Below are 11,823 nucleotides of genomic sequence, written 5' to 3' on the forward strand. Positions count from 1 at the left end.
GATTAGTGGGGAGGGACAATGAGATTGCATCGAAACCGGAGGATATTGCAAATGTAGCTGAGGACTACTTTTGCGATATTTTTACTTCTTCTTGTTCGGCTGATCCGAATCCATACTTAGAGGATTTGGAGTCTAAGGTTACAGCTTCCATGAACCGTAGGCTCCAAAGGCCAGTAACTATGGACGAGGTCAAAAGAGCTACATTTAGTGTTCATGCTCAGAGTGCTCATGGTGATGACGGGTTTACAGCTAAGTTTTTTCACTTTTTCTGGGATATAGTTGGAGGTGACGTTTTTAAGGCAGTGAGAAGTTTCTTTCACAGTGGCAGAATTTTAAAAAGCTTCAATCATACTCAAATTTGTTTGATTTCAAAGGTGCCAGATGCCAGTGACATGACTCAGGTACGACCGATCAGTTTGTCTTCAGTTATGTATAAAATTATTTCTAAAGTTATGGTGTACCGATTACAAGGTATTATGAATAAAATTATAAGTCCAAATCAGAGTGCGTTTCTCAAAGGAAGACTCATTTCAGATAATATTCTAATTGCCCACGAATGTATGCACTATTTGAAAAATAAGAGAAGTGGGGCAGAGCATGAGATGGCTATTAAACTAGACATGAGCAAGGCTTATGATAGGGTTGAATGGCATTTTTTATGGTATATTATGGATAAGCTGGGGTTTGATGCTAAATGGATTAACTGGACTAAGAAATTGGTAACGACTGTTTCTTACTCTATTGTTGTGGAAGGTCCGACAGGGTGACCCCCTATCTCCATATCTCTTTTTTTTTGTGCAGAATGACTTTCCTTCTTGCTACACAAGGCAGATCAAAACAGATTAATTCAAGGAGTTCAAGTTAATCGGAGATGCCAAACAATTAATCACCTTTTGTTTGCTGATGATTCAATCCTTTTTTGTAAGAGCGCACCTAATACAAGTCAAAGCATTCTAGAATTGCTAGAGACCTATGAGGGTTTTAGTGGGCAAAAAGTCAATTTGAATAAGTCGGCTATCTTTTTCAGTCACAACACTCCTCAGAACACAAGACTAGCAGTTGCTCAGACACTAAATATTGAACATATCGGAGCACAAGATAAATACCTGGGACTGCCCTCTATAGTTCAAAAATCAAAGAAAGCAACCTTTGGAGCTATCAAGGATAAAGTTCAGAAGAGGATTATGGGTTAGAAAAGAAGTATATTGTCATCAGGTGGCAAGCACACGCTATTGAGAGCGGTGGGGGAGGCGATTCCTATTTATACACTCTCTTGTTTCAAGTTCCCGGACACGCTGTTGACTGAGATTCATAGCATGCTCTCGCAATTTTGGTGGGGTCAAAAAGACGCAGAACGAAGAATGGTTTGGATTAAATGGGACACAATGACGAGACCAAAGAAAGATGGAGGGCTGGGGATCAAGGATCTAAGGGCGCAAAATTTGGCTTTACTGGGCAAGCAATGTTGGCGTCTAATGAAATACCCTAATTCTACTATATCAAGAATGCTCAAAGCTAAATAATTCAGATATACAGATTTCCTACATGCAGAGATAGGAAGCGTACCGTCGTGGGGTTGGAGAAGTATTCTTGAAGGGCGCAAGGTGATCGAGAAAGGCTTGTTATGGAAAATAGGCTCTGGCACTAATGTTCGCATCTTCCATGACCCCTGGCTCCCACCACCAGTGCCCCTTAATGTCCCTCAAAATGCACTCACAATCCCGCCAAATATGCAAGTGTATTACGTTAATGCGTTACTAAATCCTGATAGAAGTTGGAATAAAAATCTGATTGAGTCGATTTTTTCAGTTGATATATGCAATAAAATTTTTTCAATCAAACCAACAGAGGAGGAGGATGAAGTTAATTGGTGCTGGACAAAATCTGGTATATATGAAGTTGGGTCAGGATACAAAATTGCTTATGGATTCTTTCATTCTCCTACTTCATTGAGGTCCCAGAACATACACAACAGAGTCTGGAATAGCATTTGGGAGTTGAAATTACCACATAAAATTAAGATTTTTCTATGGAAAAGTCTTCATGAAAAGCTTCCGGTGTTGCAACAAGTTCATAGCCGGTTCGCATCCACTCCTGCCACTTGTCCAAGATGCATGTTGGAGGCTGAATCAATTTCTCATGCTTTGTTCCAATGCCCCCTGTCTTCAATAATATGGAGCCTAAGCTTAATAACCCCTGACCTATGGATGAGAGAAGAAGAAACTTTTTTCAATTGGTGGCAACGAGTCTTATCCTGGGCAGTGGCTCAATTCGACGGTAGACAAAAGACTCTCCTCATAGCGGCGTTGTGTTAGAGCACTTGGAAAGCGAGGAATCGGTGTGTTTTTGAGAAGGTAATAAGCCCAGCACCAGAGATAGTGAAAGAAGCTAGCAATTTAGTGCGTGAACTCGTGAACCATACCTGATAGATGCTACTTTTTCTTTACTCTTACTTTACTCTTCTTTAAGCTCTTAGTCTTTCAGTCACAGCTGATGATAAATGGGAATACCCAATTTTTTTGTACTTTTTTATGAAAACACTTTTATTTTATATTAATAAAATAATATTTATCTTTGAAAAAAAAAATCTTTTGCTTCTATTGCTTAGAGTGTCAGACAGGGATAATTAATATTAGGGTTTAGTTGTTAGTAGAAGGTTTTAAATATTTTTATTTAATAAATGTAAAATAAATGTATTAGAAATTTTAATTTTTTATATTTTTAATGAAAATTTTTTAATTTCAGATTTATTTTAAGTTATTTTAAATATTCTAATTTTTTATTATTTTTAATACTTTTTTTATATTTTATTTTTTATTTTTTATTAATTTTTATTATAATTTCATTATAATATGAATTATTAATCTTATTAAAAAAGACAAAATAACTAAAAAATTGATCATATATAACAATAGAATTATAAATAAAAAAATTTTACCGTCTAAAATAATATTAAAAGAAAAATATTGAAAGTATTAGAAAAATTATAGAATATTTTTTTGTTTAACATGGTAAAATTTATTATTGTAATTCTTGTATATTGTTTATTATTTTTTAAAATATGTATTATTGTTCTTATTAGAAATAATAAATTAAATAAAAAATTAACCATAAATAATAATAAAAACATAACTAGTAAAAAATTAGAATCTAAAATAATAATAAAAATAAAATTATTGAGAATATTTAAAAAGAATATTAAAATATATTATTTTATATATTATTTTTAATTTAATAAATAAATATTAATTTTTTATAAAAAAATACTTAAAAATATTAATTTTTATATATTATTTTTAATTTAATAAATAAATATTAATTTTTATTATAATAGTAAAAAATTATAATATACTAAAATAGATTATTATAAAAAGTATTATATAAAAAATATACGAAAAGAAATATAAAAAAGATTAAATATACTTTAAAAATAATATTATAATTTAATATTATATTTTTTTAATAATTAACTAATTATTTATCTAAGAGTGATTTAATTAATATTATCTAAATAATATTTATTTATTTTAACTAATAATATTTATTTTATCATAGGAGTTATTGGGGTCATTATCCTTTGCGTACTCCACCAGAGTATATATAAGACATGCTCAGTAGGTTCAAGATGTATAAGACATGCTCAGTAGATTCAAGATGGTTCAATAAGATACTTTTGTTGCTTATGGGAAAAAATGATTCGGAACAGTCTATTATTAATGGGAGAGCCACAGCAAAACAGAACATTATTGATAAGGTAGGTGCTTTCTTTTCTTGATGTAACGCTACAAAAAAAATGTGATATTTTTATTGTTGAAGATTGTTGTACTTTGATATCATTGTTTTATACTTATAGAATTCTCACATCTCCAGTAGTTTTCATGAAGTCAAGACTTCACCACAAAGATCATGGATTCCTAGTTTGCAAGTGCGAGTCAAATCCTAGATATAAAGATCATAGATATCATTTAATTTCAATCACAAAGACAGTATATCTTCCTTTATACATCACCAACCTCAAAAGCGCAAGCCAGCAAAATTTTGAAGTTGACTTCGAGGGCATGTAATAGTACTGTTGGAGTATTATTAAATCAACCATAAGTTAACCATATAATTTCCTTGGTGAAAATCACAGGTCCATCTAAATAGTATCTATGCCATGCCCATATTTGACACTTGTAGCAATAAACCAATGCCTCCTCAAAGCCTCCATGACCGCATACAAAACAAATGTTTTCCTGAACTATCGAGGGTATGTTTAATTTGGTGGTTACTTTCATATTTTCTTTGGCTATGGAATTTTCATTTGAAATTTCAGTATTGGTACTAGAATCTGCAGGAGCATCAAATTCCATTGAGATTGATGATGGAAGATAAAGATTTGTTTCATGCGTAGGATTTTGACTCTCATAATGTCCATTGTCTTCCCATGCTTGCTGTTCCAATTTAACTTCCAAAAGGCTGAATTAGTGGTTCAGAATTTAATTCCTCTATAGATTTTTGTGATGGTACTGATGAAGGTACTTGAACTGTAGACTCCACATAAATTAACACAGGAATGATGTCAAGTACTTCCATCTTTTCTTCAACTTTGCAATTTCCATCTAAAAAATTTCATTGTTGATGCTAGAATTTACACGAACATTGAACTCCATTGACATTGATGATGGCATTTGAACATTTGTTTCATCAGTAGGAACTTGACTTCTGACTTAGTTAGTACAAGAGGTTGACTTTGTGATTCAGAATTTGATCCCTCTGCTGGTACTAACAAGAGTACCTGCAGTGGCATAGACTGCTTTGGTGGTGCTCCTATAGATACTTGAGGGGTAGATTCTGCATTTGCACAATTTGATGGAGCATTGGTGTCAGATTTTGATGATTTGATGACCTTTCTTCTCTGCTTAATTTTTCTTGCCATTACCTCCATTAGTTCCCCCAATTTTCAGCTTGGAATAATGACTCTCTGCATGATGATGCTAACTGCTTAGTGTTGTCCTTGTTATTACAGCCACCATATCCTCTAAATTTTCGCTTTGATTCACAGTCCTCTGCAACAGAGTTATTCTTCAATTCCCCTTCCATTAGTTCCTCCAATTTTTCTCTTGGAGTCATAACCCCTAGTTATGGAGTTATCCCTACATTCCTCTTCAGCATTTTCAGCTGGAACAGTAGAAGTCTCCCCATGAATTCTCTAGAATTTTTGAACTGTCTTAGACCGATCTACTGTACTCCCAAAAGCATTTGGCACCTGCTCCCCTCTCTCGTCTTATAGCTCTAAGTTTCTCGGATTTCTCATGTCTTTTCAATGTATGCTCATGTCCTTTCAACATATTCTGATGGTTCCTTTTTTTTATTAAGTTCTTCTATGATTTTGGAACTACTCAATCAAACCCCACAAATTTCACACCAGAATGGTCTTGCTCGTGGAGCTATAATGGGATTTGTTGGCCATGCTTGTGGGCTTGCAACACGACTAGTTGGTCGTACTGGTGAGGTTGCAAAGCGATTATTCGGTCTACCAGTTTGGTGCTGTAAGAAGCTAGCAGCTCTGACATCATCATCTTAAAAGCTTGGGGCCACAAAAGGATTACTTTGTCTAGCAGTTTGGTGCAGTAAGAAGTTAGCAACAGGAGCACCACCATTATCATTTGGAAAACCCCAACCATACGGAGGGGTTGGATCACCGTAATTAAAATAGCTGTGATTTAAATCTCCATGAAGCATATTTTTCCGGCCATAGTTAATTTGATTTCGATATCTCTCAACGGTGGGTTGTTGAATGTTCCATGCATAGTTGTTCGGAGGAGAATAAGGATATTGAGGAGTAAAATCAGAATAGAAGAGATTCATGCTGGAAAAAGAGCTTCTGCGACTGAAGTGGTTTTGCTGTTTCGAGTAAAAAGCTAAAAAGGTTTTTGACACTTTTTCAATCACCGACTGGGACTACCAAGAAGATAGTTTAAAATTTAAAATTTGATTAGTTTGTTAGCATAATTTAAAATTAAAATTTTATTAATTTATTTTGTATTTGTGTATATATATAATTAGTCATTTTTTATTTTTAATTGAATAAAAAATATACAAATTCTTTTGACATACTAGCTCAAATTTATTATATATTTTTTATTATGTACTCTTTCATATAGGATTTTTTTTTCAGTTATAAATTATTAAAAATATTTATTTTCATCAAAGTCACTTTTTATTGAATAATATAGTAGTAATGCACGTGACACTTAATATGACATGTCATCATTTAACTAACGAAATGATCAATTTGACTTACATTTTATTTTTCAAAGACTAATATAACTAAAAAAATCATTGGAGGACTAATTTAAAAAATCGATGATCTTTTAAGAATAAATTTGACTATTAACCCATAATAATATATTGGCATGTCTTTGAATTTGTCTGTTAGTATTTTTTTTGTGCAGCTTGTATTCTATTTTGAGTTTACCTAAACAATTTCTTTGTATCTTCATGGACAAAATAGCATTTTTATTTTTTAGTACTTGCTGATTCATTTCTAACTATACATGCATTAAATTTAAAATCATATTTATTAGTTTTGTTAAGATAAAATATATATAATCTATCTAAATTTAGACTTGTACCGTACACAAAAAATTAATGATGTAAAATTTTTGCATATAGTTTTATAGATAAATAAAATGATAACCAATCTATATAACTCTTAAAACAAAAAAAATATTATAATAAATTTTATAGTATAATACAATAAGAATAATATATTAAAAATTAATTCTATCGATCTATATATTATATGAATATATATTAATTTATTTACTTAAGTAAAAGCTTTTGATAAAATATAAAACAAAAAATTAATTCTTTTTTTATTTAATTTTGATAAATGAGTTAAATTTAAGAAAATTGATAAATAATTACAAAAATAATTTATTTGTCGACACATCCTGTCGATAATTTATTATATTAGATGATAAAACACATAAAGAAAAATTCTATTATAACAAGGGAATTAGAAAACATCCACAACATAATATTTGGATAAAAAAAAAAACCAAAACTTCACAATATTTTTTATTATATTGATCTACAATAATGTAGAACAATTGTATAACTAATACATAGACACAAAGTTTGGGAGTAAAATCAGAGGCCTAAAACTCAAAGAGCCAGATATAGCTAAGGTGTTTTAGAAGGGAATGCAGATTCAGATAGGGAGTATAATATAAGACAAGTGATGGTGGATTTTGGAATGGATGTTATTGGGTGTGGAGTTTGTCTTGGAAGTGGAAGAATTTAGGAATTATAAGAACTCTGTACTCACTTTTTTTCTTTCATTGAATTAAACCCTAACTGTTCACCCTTACTTATAGGGAGAAGTCTCCAAGGTTGAAACCAAATAAACCAAGCCAATATTCTTCTTCTTCAAGTTAGAACCGGTTCGGTCAGAGAAAGAGAAGAGATAACTCATGCAAAACCCAACATGCAATTACCTCTAGTCCTTTTTTGGTCATCAATCTTCATCAATTCGAGCCCTTCATCATTGCCTTGCTCTCCAAGATGAACTTCTGGTCCTTGATGCTTCATGATGATGATAGCTTAATCTGCTCTAATTTCTGCCTCTTCCATCACGTAGCGCCTGTAGCTGTAGCTACCTCCTGTGGTGGTTGAGCAGAATCAGAGACAAGCCATCCTTTCAAGATTCTTTTTCTCTGAACGAGATCTTCTCTTCCATTTTTGGTATGGAGAAGCCAAGATCTCTTCACAAAATCTTACCAGAAGTGAATGAGAATCTTAGTCACAACATACTTTTAGTTTTCTTTTTCTTGCCATCATTGTCATGGTCTTGTAGCGTGCATCTTCATCTCTTTGGTGTCTAGCCATAGCCTCCATGCTTTCTCTGTAATGATATGACCGAAGGTAGAAGAAAGATGAAAGAGAAGATAGAGCTAGAAGAAAAGCAATTAGATGTAATTGAAAAAATTAATTGAAATGGGGTTGCTTTTACTTCCCTAAGTAGCGTGTGACATTAAAGCCATCCATCAAATCAATAACAATTTCTCTCTCATAGTTCCTATGCATGTATTAACTTCACTTTAATGAAATTTGAATTCCACCACTTGATAAAAATTGAGATCTGTTGGAGGCAAAATATTTGCTTATCTATATATTGCTTCTTTTACTTATCTTTACTTTGGGAAAATGTTCCCTTGAAAAAAAAACACATCATAATTGCTCTTTTTTTACAGTTAATCTTTATATTAAATGATATTATTAATATCTCACCCTTGAAGGTTATGAAATAAAAAGAAGTTTACGAGAACTTTTTCTTTTAAGAAAACAATTTAAGTGATTATTGATCATTATTGTGAGCCATTACCTTTTGAAATTTTGTTAGCAATTGTAAGAACAAGCATACCAGAGTATGAGTCACCAATATAAACTTTGTTTGTGAGAAATTCTGGATGATCCAGTAACCACTACAAAGATTTAATATAATGACTATAATATAACTGCAACCAAAGGAAGCAATTCATGAAGTAATATAAAGTTGTGAGTTGTGACGATACCTTCCTACAAAATTGATAGGTTTGACTCACTAACAAGGAGTTGCTCTGTTTAGCATATGAAAAGTCGGTATTAACGTACAAATCAAAAAACAATAGCCACAAATAGCACATGCAATGATAAATGTAATAACGGCTATGAAGCACGGACACTTCGTTGAGTTATCGTGTCCGCATGTTAGACATATTTCAGACACGACACTCACCGACACTCGTCCGACACGCGTGTCTGCTGTGTCCAGCCGTGTCTTAATAAAAAATAAAAGTTATTTTTCGGACACGCCTGAACACACCTAAATACCATCACGTGTCCGCGTGTTCAGACTTATTCTTAACATATATTTTTAAAATAAATTTAGATATAGTATATATTATTATTTATTAAAACAAAAAACATTTTAAATACTTGATATAATTAAAATAAGACATTAAAAATAATTTAAAATTTTAATTTATATTTTAATATCAATAAAATATCAAAATATCATTACAATTTATCTAAAAAATACTTTATAATTTATATATGCGTGTCCCAGTGTTATGTAAGATTTTAAAATTCACGTATCAACGTGTCCCGTATCGTGTCGTGTCCCGTGTCCTTGTCAATGTCCGTACATAGACTGACACAGTTTCGAACAGAAAAGAAAGTGGTCCCTTGAAACTTGACTTGAAAATGTTTGTAGTTAGAATTGTTATGAATTTATGGTTGTATGAATGGTGAAGTGAAAGTCTTTGCTTAGTTGGGACGTATCATAATCATCAACTACAACAAGACAGACCCGTGATGGGCAAGAACTTATAAATTCATTATATAATATTATATATTGCCATGTCATTGAAATAATGTTAGGTAGACAAAAAAAAATAGGTAGAACTTGTTTTATTTAGTATTAATTAATTGTCACAATAATTAATGAATACTAAATAAGGCAAATTATGACCGTTTTTTATTATTTTTTTTTATTACCAAACATTTTCGTTTTTTTGTGCATGCTAGTATCCTATTTTGAGTTTACCTAAACAATTCCTTTGCATCTTCATTGAGAAAATTACATTTTTAGTACTTAGTGACTCATTTCTGAATTCTAACTATACATGCATTAAATTTAAATTATATTTACTAGTTTTCTTAAGATAAAATATATATAATCTATCTAGATTTAGATTTTTTTTAATTAAAGATAGAGAGATTCGAATCTGCGACCTCTTAGATTTAAACTTGCACAGTACATAGAGAGTTAATGATATAAAATTTTTGTATATATTTTTTTGGATAAATAAAATAATAATAAAAAAAATTTTATTTTATAATTAATTCTAAAACAATCTATATAATTCTTAAAACAAAAAATTTTATCATAAAAAATTTTATAGTATAATACAATAAAAATAATAGTATAAAAAAAACTAATTCTATTGATCTATATATTATATACATATATATTAAATTATTTACTTAAGTAAAAATTTTTGATAAAATATTGATGAGTTTGGAAAACTCTTATTTAATTTTGACGATGAACAAACATTATTAAAATGTTTAATTACAAAATTATTAATTTGATCTTAATTTATATTTGCCTAATTAAATAATTTTGTTGTGCAGATTTTATATTGGGCCGAAAAATGAGTTTCTGGCTTAAGCTCAAAAACCAACCTTGTTGCATGATTATATACTAAGTGGTTGAAATTTTATATTGTTGGGCCAAGCTTGATGTTGCTTACAACCAAGCCCATGGTTAATTTTTGATGAGAACCTCTTATGCTTGATCCGAAACAATTTTCATCAAGAAAGCAAATGTTAACCAAATGGGCCAGATTTAATATTTGATGCAACTAAGCCCAATTATATGCAATTCCTCATGCATTACCCAAAAAAGAGGGAACCCAAATTATTTTCAACAGATCCAAAATTCAAACATGTGTTGGATTTCAAATTACACTCAACTATCATTTATTACATGGGAACTATGAGAGAGAAATTGACAAAGTGATGTGATTGCAAGCACCAAGGCTACACGTTTGTCAGTAAAAAGAGAAAGGAAAATTAATTCACTTTTATCTTTTGTTTCATTAACTACTATTTCTCTTTCCTCTCTCTCATCTCTTTCTTGCTTCTTCTTTGGTCTTTGTCCAGTAAACCATGGACGTCGTGCTCATTAACAAAGAAAAAGAAGGAGTTGCATGTATCAAGACCATCAAACCAATGATGGCAATAAAACATACTAAAATAAAAATGAGCTGTGGGCCTGTGGCTAAGATACTTACCAAATGTGGTCAGATTTGGTGAGGTTATCTTGAGCTTTGCATGCTCAAAAAGGAAGAAGAAGATCTCGGCCAGCAAGGGAGATTCTTGAAGCATGGCTTGTCTTTGATTCTGCTCAACCACCACAGGGAGTAGCTAGAGTGGCGAAGTGATGGTTGCAGGCAGAGATTGAAGCAGATGAAGTCATCATCATCATGAAGCATCAAGGGCCAGAATTCCATCTTGGAGAGCAAGCCAAGGATGGAGAGCTCGGATTGATGAAGGGTGATGATCAAGAAAGGACTAGAGGTAATTGCATGTTGGTTAATGCATGGTTATCTCTTCTTTCTCTATGTGGCCGAACCGGTTTTGTTGAAGGAGGAAGAAGTTGGTTCGGTTTTGGCTTCAATAAGTGGAGGCTCCCCTCTTCTATAATAAGGGTGGACAACCACTGTTTGAAGTAAGGAGAAAAATTGAGAGTGCAAGGCACAGAGTTCTCAGAGCTACCTGAGCTAACAATTTTCTCTTCTCCTTCAATGTATTCTGTTTTGTATTTTTCTGTTTAATTTTGTCATGTCTTGAGTCTCATGGAAAAAAGGCAAACAGTGAGGTTTGTAATGAAAAAGCCATAGAGCGGAAAAAGGCAGAGAGTGCAAAATTAAAAGAAAAAGCCATAGATGTCTTAGAGTTCCTTTGTTCATCTATGTTGTGTTTCATGATTCTGTGGGAATCCCCTTGTAAGTTGGGTTAGTACTTTACAAGTTGTAATCAGATTGATTATAGTGAAATTCCATCATGTTTGTGATGGAGACTGGATGTAGGCTGCACTGCACTTAGCAGCTGAACCAGGATATATCTTGGTGTAATCTTTCTTCTCTCCAACTCCATTTCTGATTTCTACTGCACAGGAGCAAAAACTAAAATTGTCTCGTGCCAAGTGACGAGACAAAACAAAAAGTCTCGTGGCAAGTGACGAGCAAAAACAAAAAGTCTCGTGTCCAGAGACGAGCTAAAACAGAA

The sequence above is a fragment of the Arachis hypogaea genome, chromosome 20 (genome assembly GCF_003086295.3).
Source record: "Arachis hypogaea cultivar Tifrunner chromosome 20, arahy.Tifrunner.gnm2.J5K5, whole genome shotgun sequence".
Lineage (NCBI taxonomy): Eukaryota > Viridiplantae > Streptophyta > Magnoliopsida > Fabales > Fabaceae > Arachis > Arachis hypogaea.